Raw genomic sequence first — 14242 nt, forward strand, 5'->3', positions numbered from 1 at the left:
GTAATACCAGTGACTGCCTATCTTTATGCCACCTGTACTGCAAGTCATTTAACCTCAAAGTACTGTTCACGTGCACTCAGTAGCTCTTAAATAACTTAGTAACTTGTTAGAAACTGTGAAGCCTGTCTTTCCAGCTATTTACAGACACTACAATGATTTAAATTGTTATGTTCCATCACTTTCCTTGGCTACCTGATTTATTTGTATAGCAGCTCTTGCCTAGATGTTTGCAAGTGTAAATGACATTTTTTTCACTGTGCTGACATCCTTACTTAACAAGTAAAAGACTGCAGAACACCAGCCCCATTAAAGGTTTATACACATTCTCTCTCATATAGCAGATACACCTACAGACACTTTAGAAGGCTTATCTATTCACCAATATTGGGATGTGATACAAAACCTGCATGCCCAAGAAAAACCCATTGAATGCAGGGAGGCCTTGCAGACACCACATAAAGGGTATCTGAATATTTTTTATGCAGTGGTAAAATATGGACCACATTACAGACTTCTTGAAAAAAATAGGTCCCGAAACACAAACTAATTTGTTTAATTGCAATGACAAACGTGGCAAAAATGTTTAAAAATGTGGGACATAAACCATCTTAATCTGCATTACCAATGTTTGGAAACTTCCCCAACTGATTTATTTACTTTTGAAATAGAAATTTCTGAAAAACTGAAATCAGCAATGAAGTCAAAAAATTGATAGTATTGTGCACACTCTACTCTTATCTTTTATGTTCACCAATGCTTTTATATATTTCTGCAGTCTGCAGAGAGTACAGATATGTGCTAGTGTCACAAAAACTTCCCATCAGAGGTTGCACGTGTGAAAGTTTGGTGCTGCAGCTGGACAGTAGCTTATCAAACCTTGTACAGGCTCTTAGTTCACTTTTAAGGTGCCCTTATAAGGCACCCTGTTCTGTCTTTTTGTAAGTTTGGAGAGGGGATGATAGGACACTTAGAAAAAAGGGAAGAAAAAACAAAGCAGACAGCAAAACACAAAATAAATAAATTAATTGTGTTGGAAAAAATGGGAGAAGCTGGGTCATTTTTTGGGTAGATAAACACCCTTTTTTCCAAATATATGTCATATCTATTTTATAAAAATAAAAGAAGATATGGAAAGAAGAAAAAGAGAAAAATGTGTAGGAAAGAGGGTTCAGCAAGAGATGAGGGTTATGAGATTCACATAAAAGGCAGACAAGACAAATAGGGCTAAAAAGTGGAAGTGGAACAGACATAGAGATAGTAGACAGAAACACACAGGGGATGGTGACAAGACCATAGCAGCCAATCTCACCACAGTCCACTGAGGCTTATGTTGTTCTCTGCCCTCATGTTTCTGGGAGTGGTGGACCCTAGTATTGAAAGTGTCAAGGTCTCTGGTGGCTCAGTGGTCAGAGTAGCTTGGTGATGTATCTAAACTGCTACAGTCTCCACCAGCTTCTAATGCTCAGGTTGATGACTTTCCAGTGCCATCTCTCTCTCACTCTGTTGAGCAAGCCTGTGAAGCACAAATGGTGGTGGAGATCAATTCCATATCTGCTTTACTTGTAGTTAAGGTATGTGAGGTTCTACTGGAAAAATAAAAAAAGGAGACAAGAAAAGGATTTATAAGAATTTCACAGCAAATGTCTTTATTTTTCCTAGAAAAATGAGACCGGTGATATTTTTATTCTGTAATTTTAAAGTTGCAATAACTAAATGTATGATTAGTTATCATACCAATAAATATTGATATGTACAGTTTCCATTATATATTATGTTTGTACTGCACAATTTGAAATGTTTGTAATACTGCATTTCCTTAATTGTGACTGAAGACTTACGTGCATTTCTTGAATATATGATTTATAATATTACACGTCTTTGTGGAATGCTCAGTAACACCATGGCAGAGCTGTATTTCATAAAGTTGTAATGTGTCACTGCCATAACCTTCATTACAGAAGCACTCTGAAATGTTTGACTAAATTTCTCTTGCTGTAACTATGAAACCTTATTGATGCCTACATGGGTTCCTTTTTATGATTACATACCCTTATTTTCTTTGATTTTTCTTGATGCTAGGTCATACATATGAGTATCAGCCTCGCCTGTCTTTGGTACCGGCTACATACCTCATCTTGGGCTGTGGAAATAAGAGAAAAAATGAATATGATGATGATCTGTGTACTATACATCAAATTCTTAACTGCAGCTCTTATACTTTAATTTGTCTAATCTTTCCCATCATTTCTGCTACTGAAATGAATATAGAGTTGGACATTGTTTTTTGGTTGTTAACCTCTAACACATAGTTTTGCCTCCTCAACTCGTGTTAGCAAGTAAGACATGTATCTATTTCATTTATTCACTGCTTTAAGACTGGATAGTTGTGCTGGTACAAAGACCCTTTTTAGCAATGACCTAGGCACAAGGGCAAAAAATATAGAATTAACAATAAACATAAGCAAATATGCAAAGTTGAACAAAACCACAGGCAGCAAAAATGCAGACTTAATAACATGCAAAGACAAATGTACAGAAATCTTCAGTAGATTGGAGTAATAAATACATTTTGATAAACATTGTACATTATATGAGAAACACTCAGAATTTATCAAAGTGTATGAGGTAATAAATGCCTTGTGAGAGGGGTGTTATTAGCAGCAGATATTCAGAGTAACATCCATTACATGGTGAGTGTATCAAATATTGTAATATTTTCGTAGTAAAGATATAGCATAAAGACAACATATTCTAGTATACAGTATATAAATACGATCTTAGGACGTTACTAGGTTAATGACCCTAGACCCCTTTTAAGCCTAGCTATTCATGCCCCAGTTTTCCAAATCATCAATGCCCATGGGCTAGAACAGCTTTGGTATGTATCTGTGCCTTAGGGCATCCACAAACTGCCTTTTTCCTTAAAGGCCATAGGTGATAAGCCAGGGGTGAATTTGTGACCTCCCAGTCCGTCCATTAGTCCAAATTGCATTTGAATAGGCTTAGGAAGGAAAGTCCTCTGTTTGACATGAATGGGGACTCTGTTACAAAGATGGGATCATCTCTGAGACACATACCTGTCTCTCCAACATATTTGGTTATGTCACAGGCAAGGTTTAGATCCTGAGATCAGGTAATTCTTGTGCTGTTTGTTTTGCGAATATGTAGCAGATCCAGCAGGGCTGAATCCGAGAATTCCTTGTATGTTAGGCATAGATTGTTACTCAGTAGTCTGTAGGAGACTGAGTACAGGGACAGGGCCTTGAGGAGGTCTGCATAGGACATATTATTATTATTACTGGATGTGAAATTACCCATGAATATGAGGTTTGGCTGAACTGCTAGTGACTCCAGTACATTCAAGTATGTGGTAAGGTTATCCTTTATGGTACTGGACATAAAGTTAGTTGGACATGGAATAGCTCAAGCATGTCATATTGTTTGACCAATCTTAAGGCGTGCTTACTTTTTAAGTAGATGAATACATTTCCGCCTCTTTTTCCTTTTTTTGTGGTAGCTGGTTTAAATGTGTTGAAGGCATTATAGCCTTCTACTGCCAGAGACCCTTCCATGGCTTTAAACCATGTCTAAGTAACTGCACGGATGTCAACACTCTCCAGGATGAGGAGTGCTTTCAGGGAATGGAGCTTCTTGTTGAGACTCCTACCACTAAACCATAACACCTTTAGTTTATCTTGCACAGAATTTATTATGCTGAAAGGTTTCTCAGATTGGCATTGGCTACAAAGGCACTATAGGGACATGAACAGCAAAACTCACTGTCAACTGTGTTTTAAAATATTAAGACTTGGAAGATTACATGCATTTTTTAATCTGGAAAATTTCATTGTCAAATGCTGTTCCTAGAGTGATTTTCTGTTTCCTTATGTTAAGCTCATAAATGCTTTCTTATGGGCCCAAAATCACTTGTTGACTGTATTTCAGATGGAAGTGCTTGTTAACCCTGTAACTGTAAGAAAACTGCTAAACCACAGGAAGTAGTATAGTTGAAATTATTTCTATTTATTGTCTTCCAAGTTAGTGACAAATAGATCCGTCATATAATACAAAATGTTATGTATGTCTTTAGAAAAATGGAAGGGGGTTGGGAAACCATGCACTGTCAATTATCCACTGTTGGGAAGAAGTCATTTTTCATTGTGCAGCTTATTATTAAGAGTATGGCTTTGAGGTACATGGAGAAGATCACGTTGATGTATTCTACTCTCATTAGACCAATCATTGAGTATAATGCCCCTTTGGTATGTATATGTCGAAACACTTGACATAACTTGAACCATGGCAATGCTTTCCCACTAAGAAAATCAAGGCCTAAATCACAAAAGCTCCATTGGTCATTTCCAAGCTCTGACCCTATTTTCAGTACCATGCAGGTTACCGAGGGACAGTCTCTGCCTCACTTATAGAACCATTACTGACTATGTTCATTCAGCTGTACTAGATATCCACAAGTCCAATATTGGACATAAACACCTGCTTATGCTATCTCAATCTCTTCTGCAACTTAAATAGAACATGCAAGAAGAATAAATATGTTTCGTAGAGAATACCACTTTTCTAGAATGATCTTCCTCTCCCTGTAAAGCAAAATACATACAACAGAGCAAATCTAAGGAACTCCTTAAAATTTGGAGGTAAATAATCATTTCATTTCATGGCAATCACTTCCCTTAACACAGCCATTAAAGTACAGACTAATGGATATTGTGATGTGCTAATAAAAACGGGTTTAGGTGCATTACTTAATTCCAATTAATCAGTAATAACACAATTATCAGACCATAAAGCCCTAAAGAAAAATTTTATATCATTCCAATAAGTAATATTTTTAGCATTTAAAAATATGATCCCATTCTACTTTCAAAGATTTATGCACATCCAACAGCTTTATTAGTTTTATAAGTTTTATTAATTTTATATGGAAAAACAAGTTCTATAAAAATGTACTTCCACATAAAAACATTCCAAAATATAGCAGATTTCAAACTAACATACCTATCTATTAGTTATTTGCAAGCATCATTATCAATTTCTTTCAGGTTATATATTTTGACAATATCTTAAATCTTGGATTAGTAATCTAAAATAAATCTATGTAATGTAGCTAAAGTAATACAAGTAATATTTGTATCTCACTAAATAAATAAATGCATAAATAAAACAAATAAAAATAAAGCAATAAATAAATGAAATAAATCAAATAAATATATAATAAATAAAACTGATACTTGTTTTTAAGGATAATTACCTTCACAGTTTTAGTTATACATTTTTCTCATTATCTGACAATAATTGTTATAATCTTATTTACTTCTTATTCTATTAACTCCCAGTTAGAGTATTTCAAATTGAATTTACTCATTAATTCCCTATTCAATAAACTATCTACCTCATTTATACAGTCAGACCAATATATTAGATTCTTGATTTCAATTTTAACACATTATCAAATGTGTTATTTACAATAAAACCAGATGTATTGGCTATGAGAAAATAGAAAATATGCATCTTTTAGTAATGGAAAATTGTATATATGATTATTAAAAGTTTTTTATTATCTATTCTGGGAATTGTTGAAATATTTTTATAATCCATAACATGGTATTATAAGTAATTAAAAGCAAAGAACTTGCATGCTTTAATTTGGAGCTATCACAGTTATCAACAATAATACATTTTCATTCAGCCTCATAAAGAATCCAACCAATATAAAGTAGTTTTAAAGACTGAAGCTATAGTGCAGGCTACTATATTGAGAAACTTAATTCCCCATTTATCCCAATTCTAATGTGATTAATAAAAGCAGTTCCAGTTTTACATTGACGCCACAAAAAATTCATACCCATCTTATTTATTTCTAAAAAATATTTCTCCTGCAGTAATGCTGTTGACTGTATAAAATATAGAACTTTTGATAATTATATAATTTTAATAAACATTAACCTTTGTGTGAACATATTATTCTAATTTTTTCTATTATATTAATACAACTAATTTTAATAATCTTAGTTAAATTATCTGTTTGATACACCTCATGATATTTAATAAATATTTTGGTGGAGCCTTATTATAACTTCCAATTCTGATTTATTATCACTATTTCATATTTGTTGTCATTAAATCTCATCTTAAAATTTGTTTCAAAAACTTTAATTGAATTATAGATGACACATTAAAATTTCTGTTTATTATCAATGGTCACTAAAATGTCATCTGCAAATAGTTGAATCTTATATTGACAATTCCATTCATTTATTTTTTTTTCTAATTAAAACTATAAATGGCTCTATAATTAAAGCAAAAAATAATGGAAAAAGAGACAGGCCCTGTTGATTCCTTTATTAATTTTAAAACCTTTAGAAAATAAAGGACTAATCTTAACATCAAAGATACAATTAATATACAAACTTTTTAATAACAATGCAAAGTTTTCAGAAAAGCCATGAAACATATAGTTCTAAAATTAAAAGGCCAAGCTTCTGTATAATTTCTGATTTCTAACCATTACTTTTAACATAATCAATTATTGTTATAATTTTATTTACATTGTCTTTAAATTGTTTGAAATAAACCAAGTGTGATCCTTATGTATCAAGGAATTTACTGCACCCTTAAATCTATGACTTAAAACAGACAAAAATGTCATAGTCTATAAGATGAACATTTTTTGGATCATTTTCTTGTTTCAATATACTGAAAATTGCACAATAATTCCATGAAGGAGGAACTCCACTGCCTTGCTAAACTAATAAAAAACTTACCTTAATTAATTAATTAATAATAATCTGTGATATCTTATAAATTTCTGAAATTATACTATTCTCATGCAATTGTTCCCTACTTATCACATTATTCAATAATTTATTCTTTGCTTCATTAAGAATAGATTTAGAATACCCTCTGGCTGATAATCTCTCCTCTACTTCAGCCAGAGATTTATTTTTAGAAGCCATCTCAGAAATATTCATCCATGCTCTTCTAAATTCACCATAAGGCAATGATTTAATGAGATGTTCAGTGTGCATGCTGGAAGCATGCAAAAAATTATTCACAGCAGTAATCTTCCTAAACGGAACATATTGAGTAACTCCCATCTCATTCACAAAAAACTGGACATCCAGAAAACTAATGGTACTGAAGTCTGTGTAAGAACAAAACTGTAAACCATGATTTTGGGCCACTTTGGATATTTCTTTTCTGTATATGAATATTACAACAGGTAAGGATCTTAAAGCTATGGCATCAATATTGGGTGAAGGGCCTCACAGTGCCTACATTTTGGAGTTACTTGAATTTTGTTTAACACACAACTATTTTAGTTTTAACAAATATGGTGTGGAGAAAAGAATATTTATTAGAATTCAAGTCCCCCACAAAATTCTCAAACTCAAATAGAGGTCCCTTACATATAAAATTCAAATTGTTTATGTTTCACCTGTATAACATCACCTTCTCCTTGTAATAAGTATGGCTTTTCAAACTCCCTCGTACAAAACAGCATAAAAGGGAGCAAAAGGAGCCCCCAAAGCATTGCCCCTTATCTGCAAATAATATTCCTTCTTAAAACTAAAATAGTGTGCTAACCAAAATTCAAGTAACTCCAAAATGTAAGCACTGTGAGGCCCTTCACCCAATATTGATGCCATAGCTTTAAGACCCTTACCTGTTGTAATATTCATATGCAAAGAAGAAATATCCAAAGTAGCCCCAAAATATTATTTTCTCCACACCATATTCTGGATTAGAAGACAAAGCTGTTGTGTGTTCATGTGGACTGGTACGGAACTGAAATGCATTTTAAGTAAAGGGTTCAATATTACCCCACATATTTTCCAGGTAAGAACCAATGCCAGCAACAATCAGTCTCCCTGGTGGCCTGGTCACATTCTTGTGAATCTTTGGTATAGCATAAAAATATGGGTCTAGAGCATTGGCAACAAACAACTTCTTAACAGACTGTGATGAAAGAAACCTCAGTATTTTCCCCTTCTCTAATAGTTCACTTAACTCAATTTTAAACCATGCAAGAGGGTTGTAAGGGAGCGTGACATAAATTCTGTTGTTACACAGAAGTTCAGTTACCATGTTCTGGTAGCCAGCTTTGTCCATAATAACCCAGTTACCACCCTTGGCTGCTACCCTAAAAATATAATCTCCTACCTGGCCACAAAGTTTGAAAAATTCCTGCCATTCTTCTTTAATTAAATTGTTTACACTTTAATTGTTTTTCAATGTTATTCAACAACAATTTTTCAAATATAGCAACAACAGGATACAGTTTAGGGGGACAAAAGGTGTTTTCCACATTAGGTAAACTAGGAATCTTAAGCTGACCATAACCAGTAACAAAAGCAGTGCGGCATTCAGAGCTTTCTTCAGTGCTGCAATTAATTACATTTAAACTTTCATCATAGTCATATATAGATACATCTAACAATGAGTCCTCAGAATTTTCAGATATGGATGAAACACTTCTTTGCATGTTAAATAAAGTATCTATAGAAAAATACACTTTCAAATGAAGTTTACGACAGAAGTTACTAGTTTCAATAAGTACATTAGCAAGAGAGGGACATTTAGTGGCAACAAACTCCCTTTAACAACACACCGATAACTGCGTCAGAAAGTGCTAAATTAACAATTTTTAAACACACGACATTACTACCTTGAATTTCATGGAGTTTATTATCAACAATTTGTGATGATACATGTTGCAAATTTCCAAAAATTATTGTTTCCCTTTCTTTAAATGCCAAGGTACCAGGATTAAATATGTTTGGTACTCCAAATCTGCGTATGCCTTATTAGATGAAAGGGCTTAACCACCACTACTGAGTTGCTTTGTAAGATTTTTACAGTCTTTGGTGGATTTTATTAAATATCTTCATACTGCATTAAACTGTTTTATTTTTTGGTCTGGTCATTCACACTACATGAGCCTTTATCTGGATGTTCTTAGTATTATCTTGGCTGCACTGACACACTGTGGTTTCAATTCTTAATAAAACCAGTCTTGAATATGAAAAAGCGTTTAACAATCCACCCTCCTGGTTTGGAATATACAATGTCCCTTCCTAGTGATACACATAAGTTATAAATTAAGTAAATGAATTTCTTTTTTTTTTCAAAGAATTTTATTAAACAATTATTAAAATGAACAAATATTTCCATGACATTATAACATTTTTTCTTTAAAGTTAAAAAACAAGAAAATAAAAAAAAACCTTCTAATATATAAACCAATTTAACTAAACTATGTACAAAGACGTTCATCATGCAAAAAAAATGTCTTAATGTAGCTGTAGGATTAATAAAAATCATCTGTTTACATAAATTAATAAACTATTTTTCTAGAAGTTCATAGATGATATTCCATGAATTATATAATGTAGTATTCCTAGATGATGTAGATTTAATAGTTAACATTTCCAAATTACACGTTTCAAGGAGTATATTTTTAAATTCCAAAACTGTAGGTGCTGTACTAGATTTCCAATTCTTAGTGATTGTTTTTCTAGCTATAGATAGTATAGACCAAACCAAAGGGTACTTATTCTCTTTTACACAATCAGGAACAGGAGTATTAAATAAAACAAGTGATTTAGATATAAAGAAATTATCAGTAAAAATTGTTTGCAACAAATTATTGATATCATCCCAAAATTTTTCTTAAATATATGCAATTATAAAACATATGAGACCAGTCAGCATTCAATTCAATATTACATCTCCAACATGTTATATTCTTTTTAGAAAATATACTTATATTATGAGGAGTGATAAATGATCTATTTAAAAATCTCCATGTGAATAATTTCCATTTTAAAGAAGAAGTAGTCATACATGCTGATTGTAAAATATTCAATTTGTCTTTCTCAGAAGGAGGATAGTTATTAATTAAAGATAAATATTTCCAATAATTATCTGAATGTGTATCTAAATCACATTTAATTGTCCTATAAATGTTTGATAACTTGTTATTAGCAGGATATTTATGCAAAACTGATAAAATCATATAATGTATTAGCTTGGGGATTTTTTTCCTAATTATAGGAGACATAGAATCCAATTTATTTAATACATATTGTCTAGCTTCTTGAAGTTCTAACCATAAACAAGAATCAAGTTTATACTCTTCCAAGAGAGTAAACTATTGGATTTTATCTCATTATGTATCATCATTTGGTGTCAAAATGTCAAATGCTTTTGCTGAAATATAGACATTTTTGTATAATCTGAAGAGAAAATAAATCTGTGTGTGTGTAGGCTATAGGGAAGAGTAAAAAAAGCCAATTCCTTAATATATTATATTTAAATATAAAATTTTTAAATGATTTTAAAAGAAAAACTATATACTTAGAGTTAAAACTCAGAGAAGAAATTTCAGAAATATAATCTTTTAACCTCCAAATAAATGGATTATTAATTATATTTAGCTTATAGGAACTGTTTATATCTTTGGAATTTCGTGACAATACCTCTATAAACTCTTTCCACTTAGCAGTGTATTCCACATCGATGAGATGAGAGATTGCATTGAATACTGATGAAATTGAATAAATTTCTAAATTTGGTAAGGCTATACCCCCATTATTCCAATTATACATATGGTATGTTAATGCAATCCTTGGCTTATTTGGTAACCACAAACATTTCTGAATCATTGAATTATTTTTTTTAATTATTTGGTAAGAAGGAGGTATAGATAAAGATTGAATTATATATAAGATTTTGGGGAGAAGGATCATCTTTATTATTAAAAGTTTATCATCCATAGAAAAGGGTAATTTGTTCCATTTATTTATTTAATTTTCTATCTGTAATAGACTTTTATTATAATTTATTTGAATGGTATCTTTAATATTGCTAGTAATAATTATACCTAAATATGGTATTTGTTGAGACTGAGCTATATATTCATTATATTCATCAGGTATATTGTATTTTTTTCAACCTGTTAAAAGAATTTGTTTTATTATTATTAAAAGTAAGGCCGGAATTTTTTTGAAAATATTCCATGTTTTTAAAAAGTTTTTGTATAGATTGCCTTCTACTCCCAAGAGTAATCAATATGTCATCTGCAAACATTTGTATTGTAGATGATATAGTGAGGGTTAATTTGTATCCTTCAATATCTGTATCATGTGTTATTAAATTTGCCCATGGTTCCATAACTAATGAAAATAAAAGAGGGGATAAAGGACAACCTTGCTTAGTACCTTTTACTATTGGTAAATTTTGAGATATACTAGTACCAATTTTAACATAAGCTTGGCTACCTTCATATAACAGAGTGATAAGATTGATAGAATTATTGGAGAACTTTAATTCCTTTAATAGAGTGAACAGATATTCCCATGTAACTGAGTCGAAAGCACAATTTATATCTAACCTAACTAGGGTTAAATTTGCTTTAAGATTTTTCACCGAATCAATTAAAGTTAATATTCTTTTAATGTTATATGAAGTTCTCTTTATTATAAACCCCGTTTGATCACTATCAACTAATTTGGGGAAAAGTGTTTTAAGCCTTTCTGCATAAATGGACATAAATAATTTGTAATCAGTGTTTAATAGAGAGATGGATCTATAGGAGGTACACTTAGAGGGATCTTTGTTAGATTTTAAAATAGGAGAAATAAAAGTATATTTCTAAAAAGGTGGAATTGTGTTTTTACCCTGAACAAGATTAAATACTTTATAAAGCAATTTTAGAGCATTTATAGGTAGTTATTTGTAAATTTCAGGAATGATGCCGTCATTACCTGGTGCTTTATTTTGCTTTAATTTGGTAATGTGAGTTTAAAGTTCTTTGAAATATATTTGTTTATCAATAGAAACCCCTTGTTCCTCTGAAAGTCTTGTTTTAGTATATTTATTAATAAATGTTTTTATTTCCTCTTTAGAGTTAATTTCAGTAGTTGTTTGGTTGATGTTTATAAAAAACTCTTTAAATTCAGTTTATATATTATGAATTTCCGATACCATTTTTCCTTTTTTAGGAGATAATATTTCATTAATATGATTATCTATTTAATCTTTTCGTTTTATTAGAAATAATTTTTAAGGATTTAGGGTTAGAAGAGAAATTCATAAACTTGAAATTTTCTATATTGATCATAGTTTTGTTTTAATATTTCTAGATATTTATTATATAACATATTTATTTCTTTTCTTTTATCTGATATATCTTTATCACCCATATTACTAAGTTTTAAAGTGTCTAATTTATATTGTATATCTTGCAGCTCTTTATCCCAAGCTTTCTTTTTTTTTTGTTGTACCAATTCAATATTGTACCATATAGATAAGCTTTTAGGGCATCCAATATGTAAATTTCTGATATATCATTAGTATTGTTAAGTTATAAAAAATTCTGTACTTCTGTAGAAATGAAATGATTAAAATCTTTTAATTTTGTGATATAAGCCTTTTTATATGAATATTAAAATTTGGATTGACTACCACTTCAAAAATTATAGAATTATGATTTGATAAAGGACATGAAATCACTGCTGATTTGTTTAAGGAATCTGGTAAATTATTAGAAATAAAAACTCTATCTATCCTCGAGTATGAGTTATGTCTATGAGAAAAAACGGTGTAAACAAAGAAGTATCTGCAAAATAATTTATATCTTTCAAAAAATAAGTATCTGAAAAGTCTTTTAATAATTTAGATGATGTAGATATTCTTCTCTTCCCATTAGTACTAGAGTCTTTGTAATCTAGAATACAATTGAAATCTCCTGCCAAAATACTGTTCACTTTAGACAATAGTACAATTTGATCTATATGTTGTTTCACTGTGTTTATCCCTATTCCTGGGATCCAAAATATGTTAATCAATGTGAAAAATTTACTGTTTATTTCTATGGTGACTGCACAGAATATTCCTTTATTATCCTTATATGTATCTATTATTTTAGGAAAAGGCATTATGCTGTTTCATAGGATAGTTACTCCTCTCTTTTTCTTAGTATGTTCAGAACTTACTAAAATCTTATATGTTTTAGATTCAAGTCTGAATATATCCTCTGTTATTAAGTGAGTTTGTAAAAATACTAACTGGGATTTATGTAACTTACGATATCTAGTTAAATTCCTCCTTTTATTAGGATTATTTAAACCATTAATGTTAACTGATATACCTTTTAGTGTAGTCATTGAAAATTAAATTATGTAAATATAAACATACTGATCTAAGAAATACACAAGAATATATCTAATAGGAATACTATTATGATCATTAGAACAAACATAGTGTAAGAGTATCATATTCTTAAAATTGAGGTTGTTTCCTACTACATAAGATATGAACATCTGAAAGTTATTAGAAAATATTTATAACATAAACATGAAACAAAATAACCAACCCAAACCCCTCTAGAGTTTAAAACTCCTAACTCGAATGACATCAGTCACTCGAATCGACCTCCTATCAAAAGCAGCATCCAATCAGCACCTGCCTAAAGGTCTATAGTCATAACTATAAAAATAAGGCTTCTCATCAATAACATAAACATTTTTTTGTATGAGCCAAATATCTATATATATAATGTTGTGTCAATTAGTAAATTGATGACAGCTACATCTTAGGAATAAAGTACAGAATATTCTTACATTAGTTAGTAGGTTATTAAGAACTACTATGATATATTAGTTTACTCTTCTGTTTTAAAGTAATCACATTTCATAACAACCTTAAAAAGAGACTATGGCATTCTTTATTACCGAAATATGGCTAATAAAGGCTGAAGTGTGATATATAGTACTGCCATAGGTGATCAGCTAAATGGAACATAGTTGTAAATGAATCACCTAAGTGCCTCTATAATAACCACTAATTGGCAGCTAAAGTAAGATGCTAATAAAAAAAAGATTTTTTAACAATGCAACTAACATATTATTGATTGTGCTGAAAAGAATGAACACTGCATTTTGCCAGAAGAAAAAATATAATATATTACCCATCAAAGAAAAAAACAAAACACCAACAACAACTTTTAACTTAACTTCTTACCCCGTGCAGTCTCTCATAGAAAGAGTGACTAAAAAACCTTAAAAGTCTGATCTTCCATTCATTGCATTAATATGAGTATGAGTTAAGGGTCCATCCACTCATCAAAAAACTGAAAAGTAGTGAAAAGGTCATAGCTTAAAAAAGAAATTAAATAAATAAGCTCCTGTATACTATATATAAATATTATTTAATAATTTAA

The sequence above is a fragment of the Protopterus annectens genome, chromosome 2.part0 (assembly GCF_019279795.1).
Source record: "Protopterus annectens isolate FY-2018-M chromosome 2.part0, PAN1.0, whole genome shotgun sequence".
Classification (NCBI taxonomy): Eukaryota; Metazoa; Chordata; order Ceratodontiformes; family Protopteridae; genus Protopterus; species Protopterus annectens.